Source organism: Lithobates pipiens, unplaced genomic scaffold (assembly GCF_037356315.1).
Source record: "Lithobates pipiens isolate NorthernLeopardFrog02 unplaced genomic scaffold, aLitPip1_a1.2 Scaffold_18, whole genome shotgun sequence".
Lineage (NCBI taxonomy): Eukaryota > Metazoa > Chordata > Amphibia > Anura > Ranidae > Lithobates > Lithobates pipiens.
This window is the reverse complement of record NW_027507758.1, coordinates 137,658,970-137,679,494: the sequence shown is the minus strand read 5'-3', so window position 1 is coordinate 137,679,494 and position 20,525 is coordinate 137,658,970.

The window sequence follows — 20,525 nt, the reverse complement described above, 5'->3', positions numbered from 1 at the left end:
AGAGGAGGGGGTGGAGGAGAGAGGTGTGTCACAACCAATAGTAGCATTTTGGAAGCGTGGTGGCGGAACAACCTCCAACACTACTGCACCTTGTCCTGCATCCTTCCCAGCTGCCAGAAGAGTGACCCAAATGGGCCGTGAAAGACAGGTAACGTCCCTGTCCATGCCTGCTGGACCATGAGTCAGCTGTAATATGCACCTTACCGCTGACCGCCCTGTCCAGCGAGGCAAGGACATTGCCTTCCACATGCCGGTAGAGAGCCAGAATCGCCTTCCGTGAGAAAAAGTGGCATTTGGGGACCTGCCACTGAGGAACCGCACATTGTACAAACTCACGGAAGGGGGCCGAGTCTACCAACTGAAAAGGCAGCAGTTGAAGTGCTAGCAATTTAGCCAAGCTAGCATTCAACTGCTGGGCATGTGGATGGCTGGGAGTGAACTTCTTTCGCCGGTCCAGCAGCTGGGGTAGGGACATTTGCCTGCTATAATCGGACGTGGGTGTACTGCTAGCAGATTGCCCGGAAGCACTTGGCTGTGACACACCTAATTCTACACCTTCATTCCTCTCAGAGCAGGTTTCAGAGAGGACTGAAGGTCTAGTGGGGTTGGAGATCCCAGCTGATGAGGAGCAAGGAGAGGTCCGCTTTGTTCTTTGGTGTGGGTCTTTGAGGTACGCTTGCCAACGAGCTGCATGGCAGGTCAACATACTGTATGTCTGGTCAAGCATGTGGTGCCCAAGCGGCTGATGTTTTGGCCACGCGAGATACGCTTGAGACATATGTTGCAAATAGCAGCAGTGCGATCTGATGCACTTGTCTCAAAAAAGGCCCACACCAAAGAACTTTTAGAATAACGTGCAGAGGCAGCGCCCTGCACAGGCGGAGCTCTGCGGTGTGATTCAGTCGGTGTGCTGCCCCTAAGCTGGCCCCCGGAGGGTATCCTGCCTCGTTGGACATATGCCTCCTCCTCCTCTCTCCTACCAGGCACCCACGTGGAGTCAGTGCCCTCATCATCCCCTCCCTCTTCATCGCTGGAGCAAACCTGGCAGTATGCTACAGCTTGTGGAACATGACTGCCAGATTGCTGTCCTTCTTGAGCATCTACTCTCTCTGCATTCACGCTACTGCCTTCCTCTAGCTGAGTATCATCATCAGAGCCTACAAAACACTGGGCATCCTCCTGGAGCATGTACCCAACACTGTGCTCAAAGAGTTCAGGAGACTCCTCAGGAGGACGTGGTGGGTCTAGGGAAGGAGTAATTGATGATGACATTGAGAGGAGGGAAGACAATGTGTTGGCAGCTGCTTTGCTAGTACCCAGAGCCTGGGTGAGAGAGGATGAGGAGGATGAGGAGGGCTTGGTCATCCACTCTACCAAGTCGTTGGCATGTTGCAGCTCAACATGTCCAGCTGCCGAAAAGAAGGACAAGCGTGTCCCATGGCCACGTGCTGATGATGACGATGCACCGCATCCACGACCAGCACTGTTGTCTCTAGACACAGAGCCTGCTTGTCCTCTTTTATCTGCTCACGCCTGTCTGCCTCTCCTTGCTGGCCTTCCAGACATGGTAATGGCCTGAAGGGATTTGGGAAAACCAGCAATTGGGTAGTGTATATTGTGCTGGAGGCACACACAACATCCACTAACTCCTGCAGATGGCAGATGGCTCAATTAGAGAAGAGCTATGTAGGTGGATATAACGGTGTATACTGGGTTCAGGGCACGCAGACAGCACGCACAATCTCCTACAACTGACTGCAAGCTCTATTTAAAACGAGCAAGATAGCTAGCTATATAGGTGGATATAGCGGTGTATACTGGGTTCAGAGCATGTAGACAGCACGCACAATCTCCTACAACTGACTGCAAGCTCTATTTAAAACGAGCAAGATAGCTAGCTATATAGGTGGATATAGCGGTGTATACTGGGTTCAGAGCACGCAGACAGGACGCACAATCTCCTACGACTGACTGCAAGCTCTATTTAAAAAGAGCAAGATAGTTAGCTATATAGGTGGATATAACGGTGTATACTGGGTTCAGTGCACGCAGACAGCACGCACAATCTCCTACAACTGACGGCAAGCTCTATTTAAAACGAGCAAGATAGCTAGCTATATAGATGGATATAGCGGTGTATACTGGGTTCAGAGCACACAGACAGCATGCACAATCTCCTGCAACTGACTGCAAGCTCTATTTAAAAAGAGCAAGATAGTTAGCTATATAGGTGGATATAGCAGTGTTTACTGGGTTCAGAGCACGCAGACAGCACGCACAATCTCCTACAACTGACTGCAAGCTCTATTTAAGACAAGCAAGATAGCTAGCTATATAGATGGATATAGCGGTGTATACTGGGTTCAGAGCACGCAGACAGCACGCACAATCTCCTACAACTGACTGCAAGCTCTATTTAAAAAGAGCAAGATAGTTAGCTATATAGGTGGATATAGCGGTGTATACTGGGTTCAGAGCACGCAGACAGCACGCACAATCTCCTACAACTGACTGCAAGCTCTATTTAAAAAGAGCAGGATAGTTAGCTATATAGGTGGATATAGCGGTGTATACTGGGTTCAGAGCACGCAGACAGTACGCACAATCTCCTACAACTGACTGCAAGCTCTATTTAAAAAGAGCAAGATAGTTAGCTACATAGGTGGATATAGCGGTGTATACTGGGTTCAGGGCACGCAGACAGCACGCACAATCTCCTACAACTGACTGCAAGCTCTATTTAAAAAGAGCAAGATAGTTAGCTATATAGGTGGATATAGCGGTGTATACTGGGTTCAGGGAACGCAGACAGCACGCACAATCTCATACAACTGACTGCAAGCTCTATTTAAAAAGAGCAAGATAGCTAGCTATATAGGTGGATATTTTTTTAATGATTTTCTGCTACCAAAACATACAAGAAATCAAAACTTTACAAAAACAACATCAGTTACATTCCACTCATAACATAATCATATCACTTGGAATCACAACATCCGTGGAACTGTACAATTATATTTACATATCTTCAACACACTCATCCCCTGAGGAAAAATCTAGAAGATGAGCTTCACCCCTGTTGCTAGGCCCTGGTGAGGACCTAGACTCCACCTCAGGTAGTGGGACCCTTTTCTTCTTCTTTTTACTATGCTTCTTCTTGACCGTTACCCAGGTTACCTCACCTTCCTCATCTGATAACTCTTTAGGATGCTTCTGAGCGCCCTTTACTGACACCTCCATCTCCTCCTCCCCGGTCTGGCTCTCACCCGCTGAGGAATCAGATGAGGAGGTGGCAGCTAAGTGACCACCAGATCGCTGCCTCCGAGGAAGGGGAGAGGCACCAGGAACTGGGGGACAAGATCCCTGCACCATTCCCCCTGAAGGGAGAGACTCAGAAGGCATCACGGACCCAACCTTACTTATAGAAGCTTGAACCATACTATCAGGAGCCCTGGCTACATTCGTAGACCGAACCCCCTTCTCTTTCTGGGGCACCTTAGGTTCCTTCTGAGTCCGGGGTTCCTCCTGCCCCCCCTGCCCAGACACGTTACTCTGCCCCTCCCCTCCAGATCTCCGCCCAGCTGGAGGTGGAGCAGCATTACCACCCGATCTACTGCCCGCTGCTGCTTCTCCCCTGTACGCCCTGGGGCATCTACTAAATGGATGCCCCATTTGACCACAGAGGTTGCAGCAGATCAGGCCACAAGACTCCCCTGAGTGCCCAAATTTGTTGCACTTGATGCACCGCACCACCGTGCAGTCTGCACTCAAGTGGGTTGGGCACCCACATCTAAAACAACGACGGGGTTGGCCTGGATAGAACACCAGGATCCTATCCCTTCCCAGGAAAGCACTACCTGGTACATGTGCAACCGTGTTGCCGGCCCATGTCTGGCCATGTCTTCCTAACCAAGTTGCAATGTCCTCTGGGGGCAGACTCTCATTTCTAACTAAGATTATTATGTTCTTGATGTCCTCTTGTCTACTCAAAGGAATTATACGGAACCCTTTCCACGGATCCGTCCCCCTGATTAGACCAAATGAAGTAATAAAAAGCTCCATGATTACCACATTCATGAAGCTTATGTCAAAATCAGGGGAACCCGATGGGTGGATTACTGCAAAAATTTCCCCAACCTTGATCCCCAATGATAGGATCATGTCCACAACCTGACCCCTTGTAGGGCATTGGCCACTCCCCTCCCACCTTAACTGTACAACGTTCCTACGTTTGCGTTCAGGACCACCCATCCCCCTAGACCATGAATTTGCCCCGGAGGACTGATCAGCCGGGGGCACCCGAAAATTACCAGCCCCGAACTGATGGTACAGGTGGTCCAGCGCAACATTTGACCCTGCCACATTTGCGTAGGAACGTCTTTCCCCTAAGGCTGTTAGCAGCCTCACTTCCGGTGTACCCTTCAAAACAGGTTCAGGAAGAGGAGCCTCTATTGCTGGAACAGGTGGAGCAACCAGGGGCAACACAGCAACCCTCTCAGCTTGGGGACACCTACTCTCCCCCCTCCCCTACTAGACTGTTCCATTGGAGGGGCCTCCTCCTCTGAACTATAGAAGAGGGCGTTCCAATTCTCCTGCCAGGCCACCTCTGTATAGGCCCCACAGGAATCCACTGGCACCTGTCCCTGCTCCCGTTGGGACCCTTCTAAACCTCAAATATAATCCATAGCAGGGCTGTCATCTCCTAGCTCCCCCATGGGACAATCTCCCCAAGCAGAAACCTGACCTGGTTCCAGACCATTAGATATTTCCATATCAGTCCTGCCGGCATTCTCCTGACAAGATGGAATACCGGAAGTCCCAGGTGTTACTGACCGAAGGGGCCTCCTGCGGTCAACCTCCGCTTCCGCGATCTTCACTCCCGGCTCTGAACCATCCCCTCCAGGAACAGATCCGCCTACCGGAAGTGCGTCACCCGCTCTCATTGCACTCTTATTGGCTCCCCGCCCAACAGTACCGCCCTCCCTCCCGCGGGAAGACGGCGTTCTATTGTCGGCGGCCGCCATTACCAAGTCACCCGGAGCTTTGCTGCTAGCCTTCACTGTACCACCAACCACAGTGCCGGCCAAGCTGTCTTTGCTCTTCTCACTCCCTCCATAGAGGGACCCTCCATAGAGGGACCCTCCATCTCTCCTTCTGGCGCTGTAGTTGGGATTAAACGCTGCTTGCGGCGTCTTACTGCTTGAGAGCCCTCATCGCACGCCACTTTCATAACTTTTTCTATACTCAACAGAAAGTCCTTTTTGCTTGAGGCACTTTCAATTAGATTTGATAAAAGCTCACCAAGCATATTACACTGCTTTTTCAGTCCATCTATGGCAGGTTTAAATTCTGATCTCTTCCTGATACCTGATCTGTCTCGTCTATTCCTCAGCTCGGCCAAAACTTTCATTTTTTTGCAGTAACAGCGAGAAGCCTTTACTATTAAGCTCTTGGCTTTCCTTTTCCTCTCCGCAGATTTCTCCATGTCTTCACCTGGCTGTCTCAGAGACCAGTCAACCAAGTCAAGCTGGTTTTCTAAGTACAGCCTCTCCTCCTTAACGAACTCCTGGAGTTTTAGTGCACCACGCCTTTCCTCAGGCTGAGAAACAGCCAACTGGCCTGGGCTGACTGAAGCCATCAGCTCCCTCTCCTCCTCCACCACTCTGGAAGCTCTCACAGGTCAGAGCACGCAGCCAGCACACACAAGCTCCTACAGCTGACTGAAAGCTCTATTAAAAAAGAGAAATATGGCTAGCTATATAGGTGGATATAGCGGTGTATACTGGGTTCAGAGCACGCAGACAGCATGCACAATCTCCTACAACTGACTGCAAGCTCTATTAAAAAAGAGAAATATGGCTAGCTATATAGGTGGATATAGCGGTGTATACTGCGGTCAGGGCACGCAGACAACAACCACTACAGAAGAACAAGAACGCAAAATCGGCCGATAACGATCGGTCTATACTGTGTTGAAGGTACACAGAACACCCACTAACTCCTACAGACGCCAACACATTACACAAGGCCGCCACGCTGGCGGCCTTATATAGTGTGGGGCGTGTACTACACAGCCTGAGCTATGATTGGCCACAGGCATCCTGCCTGTGGCCAATCATGGCTTTTCTCGCTGCCGGCGCTGTGATTGGCCAAGCATACGGGGTCACAGTGCATGCTTGGCCAATCATGAGCCAGCAATGCACTGCGATGAAGCAGTGCATTGTGGGCCGTGAGCGCCACACGAATTTGGTGCGAACGGCCCATAACGTTCGGAATTCGTCGAGTGGGCGAAGAGCCGATGTTCGAGCCAAACGTATGTTCGACTCGAACACGAAGCCCATCCCTATATGTCAGGTACCAGACTAAGGTTTCTGCATATGACTAGGTAACACTTTTGAATTTATTGGGCAGTGCGCATAACTTTTCAAAGGATTCTCATTTGAGGAGCATTGGGGGCCGTAGATGTTTAGTAATGTGTAGTCAATCTTGTTAATAGTGTACACAAGAATTAAGTAGTGACCGTTTGGTTCTGACAGTTCTTGTTTTAAATCTACTGTGTCTGTAACAGCTACTAGGACATCCTTTTTTGTAGAGGTATAAGCAGCCTTGTACAGTAGATGTGAGGGAATTGAATATTCATACATAGGCGGTGTGGTTGATGATAAAAAAAATGTGTCTCCTGCACACAAATGATGTTGCTTTGGAGATCTTTGGCTGTTTTCCATAATGAGCAAAATAGGCCTAGTGCACAAGGCACAGCAGAGAACCCCTCAGGATATTTGCAGACAGACCAGTAGGTATTTAAAAAATATATACTTTGATTAGAAAAAAATCATATAATATACCTTAAAATAAAAATATAAGATCAATCATGAATCATCAATCATTTGATTGATCTTATATTTTTCTACTAATGTATATTTTATGATTTTTTTCTAATAAAAATATATATTTTTTAAATACCTACTGGTCTGTACACAAATATCCTGAGGGGTTCTCTGCTGTGCCTTGTGTGCCTTGTGCACTAGGCCTATTTTGCTTGTTCACTGGATTGGCCAGACCAGTCTCTGCACGCATCGCCACTCTTTAAACTTTTTTCTTATGTTTTCCACAATGAGTGTGTCTTGGCTGGATGATTTAACTCATTTGCATTTAACCGCTGCAGCCCCCGGAAGATTTGGCTACTGAATGACTGGGCCATTTTTTGCAATTCAGCACTGCGTCGTTTTAACTGACAATTGCGCGGTCGTGCAACGTTGTACCCAAACAAAATTGACGTCCTTTTTTTCTCACAAACAGAGCTTTCTTTTGGTGGTGTTTGATCATCTCTGCATGTTTTTATTTTTTGCGCTATAAACCTAAAAAGTGCAATAATTTTGAAAAAAAACCTAATATTTTGTACTTTTTGCTATAATAAATATCCCCATTTTTTTTTAAAAAAAGCAATTTTTTTTCTCAGTTTAGGCCGATATGTATTCTTCTACATATTTTGGTAATAAAAATCGCAATAAGCGTATATTGATTGGTTTGCACAAAAGTTATAGCGTCTACAAAATAGGGGATAGATTTATAGCATTTTTATAAAAAAAATTTTTGGGACCATTGGCATTTATACAGCAATCAGTGCTATAAAAATGCATTGATTACTGTAAGAATGTTACTGGCAGTGGAGAGGTTAACACTAGTGGGCGTTCAAGGGTTTAACTGTGTTTCCTGCTACGTGTTCTAATTGAAGGGGGGACCTGCTAGGGGAAGATATAGCTTGTGTTCATACTTTGCATGAACACACGATCTGTCTCTTCTCCCCTCAGAGAACCAGGATCTCTGTATTTACCCCGCGACCACCGAGCACTCGCATCAGCTCCGGGGGCGAGCAGCGGGCACGTGCACGCCCCTAGTGGCCACATAAAGAAGCGCCATAACATAACGTCTATTCACTCAGCCAAGCCATGTTGCCACAGTTCAACTGCGGTGGCTGGTCAGCAAGCGGTCGATGAGAGGATGTTGATTGGCATCTTTAGTGTGGGACGGGTGTAAGAAGGAAGTTTAGATTAAGTTTACAGTTAAATGAGACGAGGCGATTAGTGTTGAGGTCTGGCTGCTCGGTGCGTTATGGGATTGATAGAAACCCCTTTGTTGAAACTTGTCAAACTTTCTGTTATGTGATTATATCATCAATTAGAACTTTGAGGCAGAGTTGAGAAAGGAAGCCGAACTCAGCTAAAACCGCTTTGGGGGTAAAATCAGTCAAATACTGAGAACTGTGGATTTGTTGAGTCATAGTAGGGGGGGAGCTATGTTACTGTAATGTTGGCCCATCTGGAAATTGTGTCAAAGCTTTTATCAGGTGTATTTTCTCCCTTGGTTGCGACGCAAGGTCGATGGTCTAAATTGTTGCAGAGGTAAATTGGCATCCGTGGAAGGTTCCAGGATGATGCCCCAGGTGTATAAGAGTTGCATACCTTTTTGAAATTGTTGATGACCTGTGAAGTGCCTTTTCTGGTGATGAGTAATGTTGCAACGTAGCGCCACTTGTATTGGATTTTGTGGTTGTGTAGCCCTTTGGTAATTGGGTTGAGTTGTCTTCTTAGTTGTACAGTATATTTGGAGAGGTCTGGGAAGAATTGTATTCCCTCATAAGGTGAGGGTAGGAGTGATTTTGTTCTAGCCCCTTCCAGGAACCTTTCTTTGATGTGGAAGAAATTAACTCTCATTAGTACATCTCTAGGCACCGAAGCTGCCAGATGAGGTGGTTTTTCAATTCTGTGTATTTTATCGACAATTATGACTCTAGGAGAGGCAAACAAAAAAATACAAAGTAGGCACTAATTAAACTACATACATCCTAAAATGAACATGTGCTAGGTGATAAATATTACACCCACTATAATAATCACTATTGTGCAATACCAAGCATAACATAAAAATGCACAAAAATAGTTGCACAAAAAAGTTGCAGAAAAATTTCCAAAAAGATGCTGTGAAAAAAATTCCAAAATATTAATAGCAAATATGCAGGTTAAAGTCCTTATTCAACTGCGACCATTTCCAAATCCTCCACTTTAATTGAATAATTCCAGTCCACCATGCATCTTTATGTAATTCCAAGAAAAAACATGTTCCATCATCAAGAATGCAAATGCTCACTCTTCAGAGCCCAAAGGCCCACTGGACCACAAAGCGTGTGTGATGATATTTCTACAATCTCCCAGCATGGGGTTTCAAGTTTTCTCCTTTCCAGCTCACAGACATTCCTTCGCCTCAGCAGGATAATACCAAGCACCCAAAAAGAAGATAAAAACGCCCAACACAGTTTTATATAAAATGTTCTCTTTTAAAACCAATCCCCAAATATATGCGCTTACATGTCAGGGTGCCCAGACCGGCACCAGCTCGAGGAGCATAAATGTTTTAGTTCAAAAGGATAACATCCAACACACTGCCGTTACAATGGAACAGACAAAGGCGTCGTCAGTCTCACCAGAATCCAGCATGCATCTCACTGCTCAAACGGACATGAGATCTCATGCGGTCCACAGGAATAGCAATAGAAATCACTTAGCACATGTTAATTTTATGATGTGTGTAGATTAATTAGCGCCTACTTAATAATTTTTTTTTGGACTTATTAGTGTGATTCACACCTAAAGGGGCAGCGGTCACAAGCATTTATATAATCGCAGTTTATATTTTGAAATAATTATAGAAGAATATCGTGCATGAGCTCTTTCGCATACAGTATCTGGGTAGATCTGCTGGCAGGATGGATTCAAGGATTCCTTGCAACTTAACGTTTTTACGGCGAGATCTGTCTTCTTGGTGCGAACGGCCCATAACGTTCGGAATTCGTCGAGTGGGCGAAGAGCCGATGTTCGAGCCGAACGTATGTTCGACTCGAACACGAAGCCCATCCCTATATGTCAGGTACCAGACTAAGGTTTCTGCATATGACTAGGTAACACTTTTGAATTTATTGGGCAGTGCGCATAACTTTTCAAAGGATTCTCATTTGAGGAGCATTGGGGGCCGTAGATGTTTAGTAATGTGTAGTCAATCTTGTTAATAGTGTACACAAGAATTAAGTAGTGACCGTTTGGTTCTGACAGTTCTTGTTTTAAATCTACTGTGTCTGTAACAGCTACTAGGACATCCTTTTTTGTAGAGGTATAAGCAGCCTTGTACAGTAGATGTGAGGGAATTGAATATTCATACATAGGCGGTGTGGTTGATGATAAAAAAAATGTGTCTCCTGCACACAAATGATGTTGCTTTGGAGATCTTTGGCTGTTTTCCATAATGAGCAAAATAGGCCTAGTGCACAAGGCACAGCAGAGAACCCCTCAGGATATTTGCAGACAGACCAGTAGGTATTTAAAAAATATATACTTTGATTAGAAAAAAATCATATAATATACCTTAAAATAAAAATATAAGATCAATCATGAATCATCAATCATTTGATTGATCTTATATTTTTCTACTAATGTATATTTTATGATTTTTTTCTAATAAAAATATATATTTTTTAAATACCTACTGGTCTGTACACAAATATCCTGAGGGGTTCTCTGCTGTGCCTTGTGTGCCTTGTGCACTAGGCCTATTTTGCTTGTTCACTGGATTGGCCAGACCAGTCTCTGCACGCATCGCCACTCTTTAAACTTTTTTCTTATGTTTTCCACAATGAGTGTGTCTTGGCTGGATGATTTAACTCATTTGCATTTAACCGCTGCAGCCCCCGGAAGATTTGGCTACTGAATGACTGGGCCATTTTTTGCAATTCAGCACTGCGTCGTTTTAACTGACAATTGCGCGGTCGTGCAACGTTGTACCCAAACAAAATTGACGTCCTTTTTTTCTCACAAACAGAGCTTTCTTTTGGTGGTGTTTGATCATCTCTGCATGTTTTTATTTTTTGCGCTATAAACCTAAAAAGTGCAATAATTTTGAAAAAAAACCTAATATTTTGTACTTTTTGCTATAATAAATATCCCCATTTTTTTTAAAAAAAGCAATTTTTTTTCTCAGTTTAGGCCGATATGTATTCTTCTACATATTTTGGTAATAAAAATCGCAATAAGCGTATATTGATTGGTTTGCACAAAAGTTATAGCGTCTACAAAATAGGGGATAGATTTATAGCATTTTTATAAAAAAAATTTTTGGGACCATTGGCATTTATACAGCAATCAGTGCTATAAAAATGCATTGATTACTGTAAGAATGTTACTGGCAGTGGAGAGGTTAACACTAGTGGGCGTTCAAGGGTTTAACTGTGTTTCCTGCTACGTGTTCTAATTGAAGGGGGGACCTGCTAGGGGAAGATATAGCTTGTGTTCATACTTTGCATGAACACACGATCTGTCTCTTCTCCCCTCAGAGAACCAGGATCTCTGTATTTACCCCGCGACCACCGAGCACTCGCATCAGCTCCGGGGGCGAGCAGCGGGCACGTGCACGCCCCTAGTGGCCACATAAAGAAGCGCCATAACATAACGTCTATTCACTCAGCCAAGCCATGTTGCCACAGTTCAACTGCGGTGGCTGGTCAGCAAGCGGTCGATGAGAGGATGTTGATTGGCATCTTTAGTGTGGGACGGGTGTAAGAAGGAAGTTTAGATTAAGTTTACAGTTAAATGAGACGAGGCGATTAGTGTTGAGGTCTGGCTGCTCGGTGCGTTATGGGATTGATAGAAACCCCTTTGTTGAAACTTGTCAAACTTTCTGTTATGTGATTATATCATCAATTAGAACTTTGAGGCAGAGTTGAGAAAGGAAGCCGAACTCAGCTAAAACCGCTTTGGGGGTAAAATCAGTCAAATACTGAGAACTGTGGATTTGTTGAGTCATAGTAGGGGGGGAGCTATGTTACTGTAATGTTGGCCCATCTGGAAATTGTGTCAAAGCTTTTATCAGGTGTATTTTCTCCCTTGGTTGCGACGCAAGGTCGATGGTCTAAATTGTTGCAGAGGTAAATTGGCATCCGTGGAAGGTTCCAGGATGATGCCCCAGGTGTATAAGAGTTGCATACCTTTTTGAAATTGTTGATGACCTGTGAAGTGCCTTTTCTGGTGATGAGTAATGTTGCAACGTAGCGCCACTTGTATTGGATTTTGTGGTTGTGTAGCCCTTTGGTAATTGGGTTGAGTTGTCTTCTTAGTTGTACAGTATATTTGGAGAGGTCTGGGAAGAATTGTATTCCCTCATAAGGTGAGGGTAGGAGTGATTTTGTTCTAGCCCCTTCCAGGAACCTTTCTTTGATGTGGAAGAAATTAACTCTCATTAGTACATCTCTAGGCACCGAAGCTGCCAGATGAGGTGGTTTTTCAATTCTGTGTATTTTATCGACAATTATGACTCTAGGAGAGGCAAACAAAAAAATACAAAGTAGGCACTAATTAAACTACATACATCCTAAAATGAACATGTGCTAGGTGATAAATATTACACCCACTATAATAATCACTATTGTGCAATACCAAGCATAACATAAAAATGCACAAAAATAGTTGCACAAAAAAGTTGCAGAAAAATTTCCAAAAAGATGCTGTGAAAAAAATTCCAAAATATTAATAGCAAATATGCAGGTTAAAGTCCTTATTCAACTGCGACCATTTCCAAATCCTCCACTTTAATTGAATAATTCCAGTCCACCATGCATCTTTATGTAATTCCAAGAAAAAACATGTTCCATCATCAAGAATGCAAATGCTCACTCTTCAGAGCCCAAAGGCCCACTGGACCACAAAGCGTGTGTGATGATATTTCTACAATCTCCCAGCATGGGGTTTCAAGTTTTCTCCTTTCCAGCTCACAGACATTCCTTCGCCTCAGCAGGATAATACCAAGCACCCAAAAAGAAGATAAAAACGCCCAACACAGTTTTATATAAAATGTTCTCTTTTAAAACCAATCCCCAAATATATGCGCTTACATGTCAGGGTGCCCAGACCGGCACCAGCTCGAGGAGCATAAATGTTTTAGTTCAAAAGGATAACATCCAACACACTGCCGTTACAATGGAACAGACAAAGGCGTCGTCAGTCTCACCAGAATCCAGCATGCATCTCACTGCTCAAACGGACATGAGATCTCATGCGGTCCACAGGAATAGCAATAGAAATCACTTAGCACATGTTAATTTTATGATGTGTGTAGATTAATTAGCGCCTACTTAATAATTTTTTTTTGGACTTATTAGTGTGATTCACACCTAAAGGGGCAGCGGTCACAAGCATTTATATAATCGCAGTTTATATTTTGAAATAATTATAGAAGAATATCGTGCATGAGCTCTTTCGCATACAGTATCTGGGTAGATCTGCTGGCAGGATGGATTCAAGGATTCCTTGCAACTTAACGTTTTTACGGCGAGATCTGTCTTCTAAATTTGCCAATTTGGCCCTAACCAAATCTTGTTCTTCTTTCACTTCCTCATATATATCAATTATGTCCTTCACAGTCGTGGTACATTCTTCCAATCCATTTTCAATGTGTGAGACTCTGTCATCCAGATTGTGTATGGCTGTGAAGATTTTAGTAAACAGTGTGGAGAGATCTGTCATCAGTGATGTTTGTAGTGACATGTCTTTTAAAGTAGTGTCCAACACTGGCTGGCCTATGGTGGGGAAAGATGACATGGAAGCAAGCAGGGCCTGGTTGGACAGCAGGGGATTGAAAGTCTGTGCCTTAATTTGTCGCGGTGGCGGTGCATCCATCTGCATTCAGGCATTAGCTGGGCTGCCTGTGAGGGGATCTTCCTCCAGGGTTTGTGTGGGAGATATAGGGGGTGCTGGTGTGTCTGTGTCCCCCTGGATCTTGTCAGGATGATCCATGTAGGCCTTGAGCGGTGTGTCTGAGCTTCCCCCATCTTGAGAATAAGTGACCTTCCCCGCTGGCTTGAAGAAGAAGGTGGTCAGCTTTTTAGGCTTATATTCGTTCATCATCTTGTGGGACATGATGGTCTGCAATGTCCTGAGTGTCTGGGATGAGGGTGGCAGCAGATTGTGTTTGAAATCAGGCCTTCGTTGCTCCTAATCTCTCCCCGTGCAGACAAACTGTGGGATTAGCTGTGGGATTAAGCGGCCAAAACGCCACGCCCCGCCACTACTTGAATTTCTTCACCTAATACTATGTCTTCATGGGCCTGACATTATGCAAAGGGATACAGCAATGCAGAAACAGAAAAGGGAATTCCCCAAACTGTAGCCACAAGGCTGGAAGTGCACAATCGTCCAGAAGGTATTTTATGTTGTAGCATTAATAGAACGCTTCACTGGAAACACCTGAACTTTTGGAGGGACATCCACATAAGTTTGTTCATATTGTGTGTATCTTATATATTGCAATCATGTTCTCATAAAGTAATTCTTACTAATAATTACAAATTAATTATTTTTATTACTAATATTATTAATTACTAATTAATAACTACAAAGTATTCAAAAGGAGATAATACAGCAGAAGCTGTTTACTTTCAAGCTCTCGCTTTCTCAATATAACTTAGTATAAAGCCCCATAAACATTTTAAGGGGGTGGTATTTTTAGGGTTTTTATTCATTTTGGAGGTATATTTTTTATTTCATGTTTACAGACATCCCATTAAAAGTGAGATTTTGTTTCAGGGGTATTTTGGGGGGTTCATTTTCTTTTGTGGGTTCTAAGTTTATGATGCTGAAAGTGGAGCTTTCAGTTATTACTGACCATCTGTTCTTGGAGCTGCCTTTTGTTACAGCAAATAGGTGGATAACTTAAAAGAACAAAATGTAAGACTGGTATGCACGAAAATCAACTCACATTATATAACCCATATTCACCACAACCCCCCTGCCCCCCTAAATAAAATTAAAGTTAGGTATACAGCATGTATGCCTATTATTCCTGAATAACACTGTCCTGTTGCTGGACAGTTTTACACTGCCGAATCCTCTGCAGTCTCTTTATTCTTGTAGTAAAACAACTAACCATACTTTTGGTCTCTAGCACATTTTGGCCTACTATCCCTGATTAAAACTGTCCTGCTACTGGTCAATTTTACACTACTGTACCCTCTGCAGTATCCTAATTCTATTTTTATCATTACAAATAAAATAAAGTGAAAATAAGAGACAGTGTCATATCTATAGGATTATACAACAAAAGGAAAAACATAACACGTGTAATCAAATATTACTCCATAGGCCCTAACCCACGTGATCTTAATCCTGTCTATTTCCTATTCCTCTATCTCTTTATGCTTTAAACCTTACTTTCTCCCCCCTAGTCCTCCCCCCTTTCTCCCCCCTAGTCCTTCCCCCCTTTCTCCCCCCTAGTCCCTCCCCTCCCCCCCCCTTCCTCCCCCCTTAAAAATATCCCTATAACCCATAAACCTTGCTATATGTCTTCGTTGATTTAAATGTTTTCCATATTTCCCATTTTCTCTGGGGTTCTCTATCTCCTTCTTCCTCCCTTTCAAAGTATTCCATCCTAAAAATATCATCTATTTTCTTAAACCATTCTTTTATCGTGGGCTCTTCCAGTTCTCTCCATTTCTTCGGAATCATACTTTTAGCTATATTTAATCCCTGTAATCCCTCCTGTAGTTTTTGTCAGGCAGCCTGTAGTGGGTGGAGCTGTTGGGTCCCTCCCACAGCTCTGCTCTCTGTAAAGGCTGTGTACAACACAGTGATGATGTCTACTTTTACAAGTTTGTGTCTAGGCTTCCAAATACATTAGGTGAACCCAAATTGGATTTATATCCTGTGTGGCTAACAAGGAACATATTTAGAGCGGAGCTTTGCCCATAACAACTTGATAAAAGATAATGTTCTTTAGCAAGTAACATACATTCCATATTAATATTTATGCTACCAAAATTAACGTGTGCTGCCAATTGCCTCCAGCATTGTTTCTGTTTCTTCTTGTCTCTTCTGGAAGGCATGGATGCACAGCCTGGTTGGGTGCTTTAAGGTTACTTTCTCTCGGAGCCAGCCCAGTGGTAGTGTCACTCTTACTGTGCTTTCTGGGAGAGGCTACTTAAGATGCGGATGTCACATGGTTCGGTGTTCTGGTCGTGAAGTATGTTCTGACTCCATGGTCCTGGTCCTCCTGACCAGCCCCCAGGAGGCCTATGGCCTGGGGTGCAGATCCACCTGACTTTAAGTCTTGGGGCTGGCTAGCCCGAGGCGGGGAAACTAAGGAAAGGATTCAGAAGTGGTCCGGTGCCATCTCAAGTTGTGAAGAGGCCCAGCAACTTCGTAGTTATCCAGGGGAGGACTCTTCAGAAGAAGGCCACGCAAGGGTTGGCTTCTTGGCAAGAGCCTGGTAAAGCTGAGGGACCTAAGTGAAACCAATCTCGCGGAAGAGTCTATGGCAGAGACTTGTTCTTGATTCAAGCACCCTGTTGGCTGCTAGGCCTTGTGAGAGAGGGACTATCCAACTAGAGTGAACATCCAGCTGTGAATGGCTATTCTCTGGATTTATTCAAAGCAAGAAAGTTCTTTATTACTGACTTTGATACTAAGAGTACCTGGACTTTTCACCTAACCCTCTGATCCTATACTAGAGACTGTTGTTAACTATGTTTTTGCAAATAAAAATCCCTTTAAGCGGATCTGTCGTCAGTCTCTGAGCAACTGAGAATGTCCAGAGCAGGGTGAAACAGTGTATTACTAGGTTTGAAACAGTATAGATACTTATTTTGTTATATTTTACATAGCTATATCTACAAAAGGAGCCAGCCTGAAGTGATCTAGCAGGACCTAATTTTCTGACTCAGGTTACACTTTAAAGGGATTATAATTCTCAACATTTTTTATTTTAATGCATTCTATGCATTACGGTAAAAAACCTTCCTAGCTTCCAGACTCCCTCTTTTTCTTACCTGAGCCCTTTTGTTCCAGCGCCGAATCTCATTGGACAGATTGATATTTCAAATTCAGTGACATGGGAGTGGGAGGCGGGACAGAGTCCCGCTGTCTGTGTAAATAGATGCAGCAGCAGGACTCGGGAGCATGCCTGCGCAGATGCCCCCCAGGGAATACGGTTTACCATGGGGGCACCCAATGAAGGGAAGGAGCCAGGAGAACTGGCAGGGTACTCCAGAAGAAGAGGATCAGGGCTGCTCTGTGCAAAACCTTTGCACAGAGCAGGTAAGTATAACATGTTTGTTATTTTTATTTAAAAACTCTAAACCTTTGCAACCCCTTTAGATTGAAGTTTTTGTGTCCAGAATTAAGCTTTGAAGGATGTGTGTATTTTGCCCTCAATTTCTCTCCATGCTGTTCTGTATTCTTTTTTATGGGTACATGCCCCCTATGACAGTGCCCAGCTATCAGTCCACTTTGTTACAGCTGTTTGGCTATTAGCCCTAAAAATGGCCAGATGATTGGCACCCAATAAACTTCAATGAGATTTGCCGCTAATGCCGCGTACACACCGAGGAATTCCACTCAAGCTTGCCTACCCGTGGTCACACCAAATTCCGACTGCCAAGAACGCGGTTACGTACACCACGTATGATGGGACTATAAAATGGAAGTTCAATAGCCAGTGCTCCACCCTTTGGGCTCCTTCTGCTAACCTTGTGTTTATCTTGTGTTAGTAGAAGTTTGATGAGAGACGATTCGCGCTTTTCAGCTGTCGTGCTTTTCAGATCCTTGCTGCTCTTCAGTTTGTGCTTGTGGGTTCGTATCTGGTTTTCAGTGCGTGTAGTCAGTTCGCATTTGTTTGTCACTATTTATAATAGTACCGTATTTGATTCTCAGTGCGTTCTTGTTGCTTATTTCTGATTTTCAGCTCGTTCATTCAGGCCTTGCTGTTTTTCAGTGCTTTCTATTTAGTTTGTTCTGACCAGCCAACCGTTTTAATGCCATGTTGCGGGTACGTGCTCGACGTAGAGTTTGTGCTGTGTGGTGGCTTGATGTTATGCTTCTAGCTTTGACACAAGCCCAGTCCATGAACAGGGTGAGGAGGAGTTCATGGACGAATTGGTGGCTCCAGCGTGACCAATTCTTGCACATGCCTTTACTTCGTGAGATCCGGGAGAATAGCTCTGATGATTTCAGGAATTATCTCAGGATGACAGACTCCATATTTCACTGTCTGTTGGCTTTGCTGACCCCTTATATCAGCAGGCAGGATACCTGCATGTGGCAAGCCATCACTCTGGAGCAGAGGCTCATTGCCACGTTGCGGTACTTGGTGACTGGGAGAAGCCTGCAGGACCTCAAGTTCTCAACAGGAATCTCCCCCCTATATGAAGTTCTATCCTTTAACATTACATTATGTGTATTTCATGTTTGCTAATGTATTGTATTTATTTAACCACTTAAGGACCGCCGTATTGCCATTGTACGTCATCACAATGGCACAGGCAGGCACAAGCACGTACATGTACGTGCCTGCCTTCCAGCGGGTGGGGGGTCCGATCGGACCCCCTCCCGCTGGATACGGCGGTCCGTTTCCCTCCGGGAGCGATCCGTGATGAGGGGATGGTCGTTGGTTTCTGGCCACCGCCTCTCGATCGCTCCTGGCCAATGACGAACTTCCTCCCACTGTGTATTGTTTACACAGGAAGGAGGAAGTGATGTCACTCTCCTCGGGCGGTCTTTTTGACCGAAACACTACACTGACACATAGGTACACATAGGTACACAAACCCCCCCCCCCCCGATCCCCCCCGATCGCCCCCCGATCGCCCCCGCCCCCCCTCCCCCCCCCCAGTCACAGTGTCACTGATTGCATTGATCATTTCTTTACTGATCAATGCATTCAGTGTCAGTTGTAAAAGTAAAAACTGTCAGGGCAGTTAGTGTTAGGTCCAGGGTAGCCCCCTATCACCCCCCAATAAAGATTTAACCCCCTGATTGCCCCTAGAGTTAACCATTTCACCCCCTTTTGCCACTGTCACTAAGCGATCATTTTTCTGATCGCTGCATCAGTGTCGCTAGTGTCGCTAGGTAGCTAGTTATTTTTTTAGGTTCACCGCCAGGTTTTTATATCGCTAGGTACCCCGATATACTACCCAATAATGGTTTTGACATCCTGATTGCCCCTAGTTAACCCTTTCACCCCCTTTTGCCACTGCCACTAAGCGATCATTTTTCTGATCGCTGCATCAGTGTCGCTACTGTCGCTAGGTAGCTAGTTATTTTTTTAGGTTCACCGCCAGGTTTTTATATCACTAGGTACCCCGATATACTACCCAATAATGGTTTTAACATCCTGATTGCCCCTAGTTAACCCTTTCACCCCCTTTTGCCAGTGTCACTAAGTGATCATTTTTCTGATCGCTGCATCAGTGTCGCTACTGTCGCTAGGTAGCTAGTTATTTTTTTAGGTTCACCGCCAGGTTTTTATAGCGCTAGGTACCCCAATATACTACCCAATAATGGTTTTAACCCCCTGATTGCCCCTAGTTAACCCTTTCACCAGCGATCACAGTATAAGTGTCACTGGTGACGCTGGTTAGCCAGTTAGTTATTTAGGTTCCCCGTCAGGTTTTTATATAGCGCCAGGGACCCCCATATACTACCTAATAAAAATTTGAACCCCCTGATTGCCCCTAGTTAACCCTTTCACCACTGATCACCGTATAAGTGTTACGGGTGACTCTGGTTAATTTGCTTTTTATAGCATCAGGGCACCCACCATTTATTACCCAATAAAGGTTTAACCCCCTGATCACCCGGCGGGTGATATCAATTAGGTTTTAGGGTCAGGGTCTGCGTCGCCCCAGGCAGCGCTAGGTTAGTGCCAGTACCGCTAGAACCCACGCGCAAAGCATACACCTCCTGTAGTGGTATAGAATCTGAACAGATCAATATCTGATCTGATCAGATCTATACTAGCGTCCCCAGCAGTTCAGGGTTCCAAAAAAACGCATTGTTAGCGGGATCAGCCCAGATACCTGCTAGCACCTGCGTTTTGCCCCTCTGCCCAGCCCACCCAAGTGCAGTATCGATCGATCACTGTCACTTACAAAACACTAAACACATAACTGCAGCGATCGCAGAGTCAGGCCTGATCCCTGCCATCGCTAACAGTTTTTTTGGTAGCATTTTATATTTAAATCCGGAAGGCAGTGCTTGGTTTTCGGGGTCCCGTACGTGGCTAGGCTCCCAAAAAGTCCCCCACATGTGGTATCCCCGTACTCGGGAGAAGCAGCAGAATTTATTTTGGGGTGTAATTTGACTTATGCCCATAGCATGTGTGAGCAATATATCATTTAGTGACAACTTTGTGCAAAAAAAAAAAGTTTGTAATATTCCCGCAACTTTTGGCAAAATATAAAATATTCCATGGACTCAACATGCCTCTCAGTAAATAGCTTGGGGTGTCTACTTTCCAAAATGGGGTCATTTTGGGGGTTTTGTGCTATTTTGGCATTTTATGGCCTTCGAAACTGTGATAGGTAGTGAGGAGTTAAATCAAAAATTTGCACCCTTAGAAATCCTGAAGGTGGTGATTGGTTTTCGGGGTGCCGTGCGCGACTAGACTCCCAAAAAGTCCCACACATGTGGTATCCCCATACTCGGGAGAAGTAG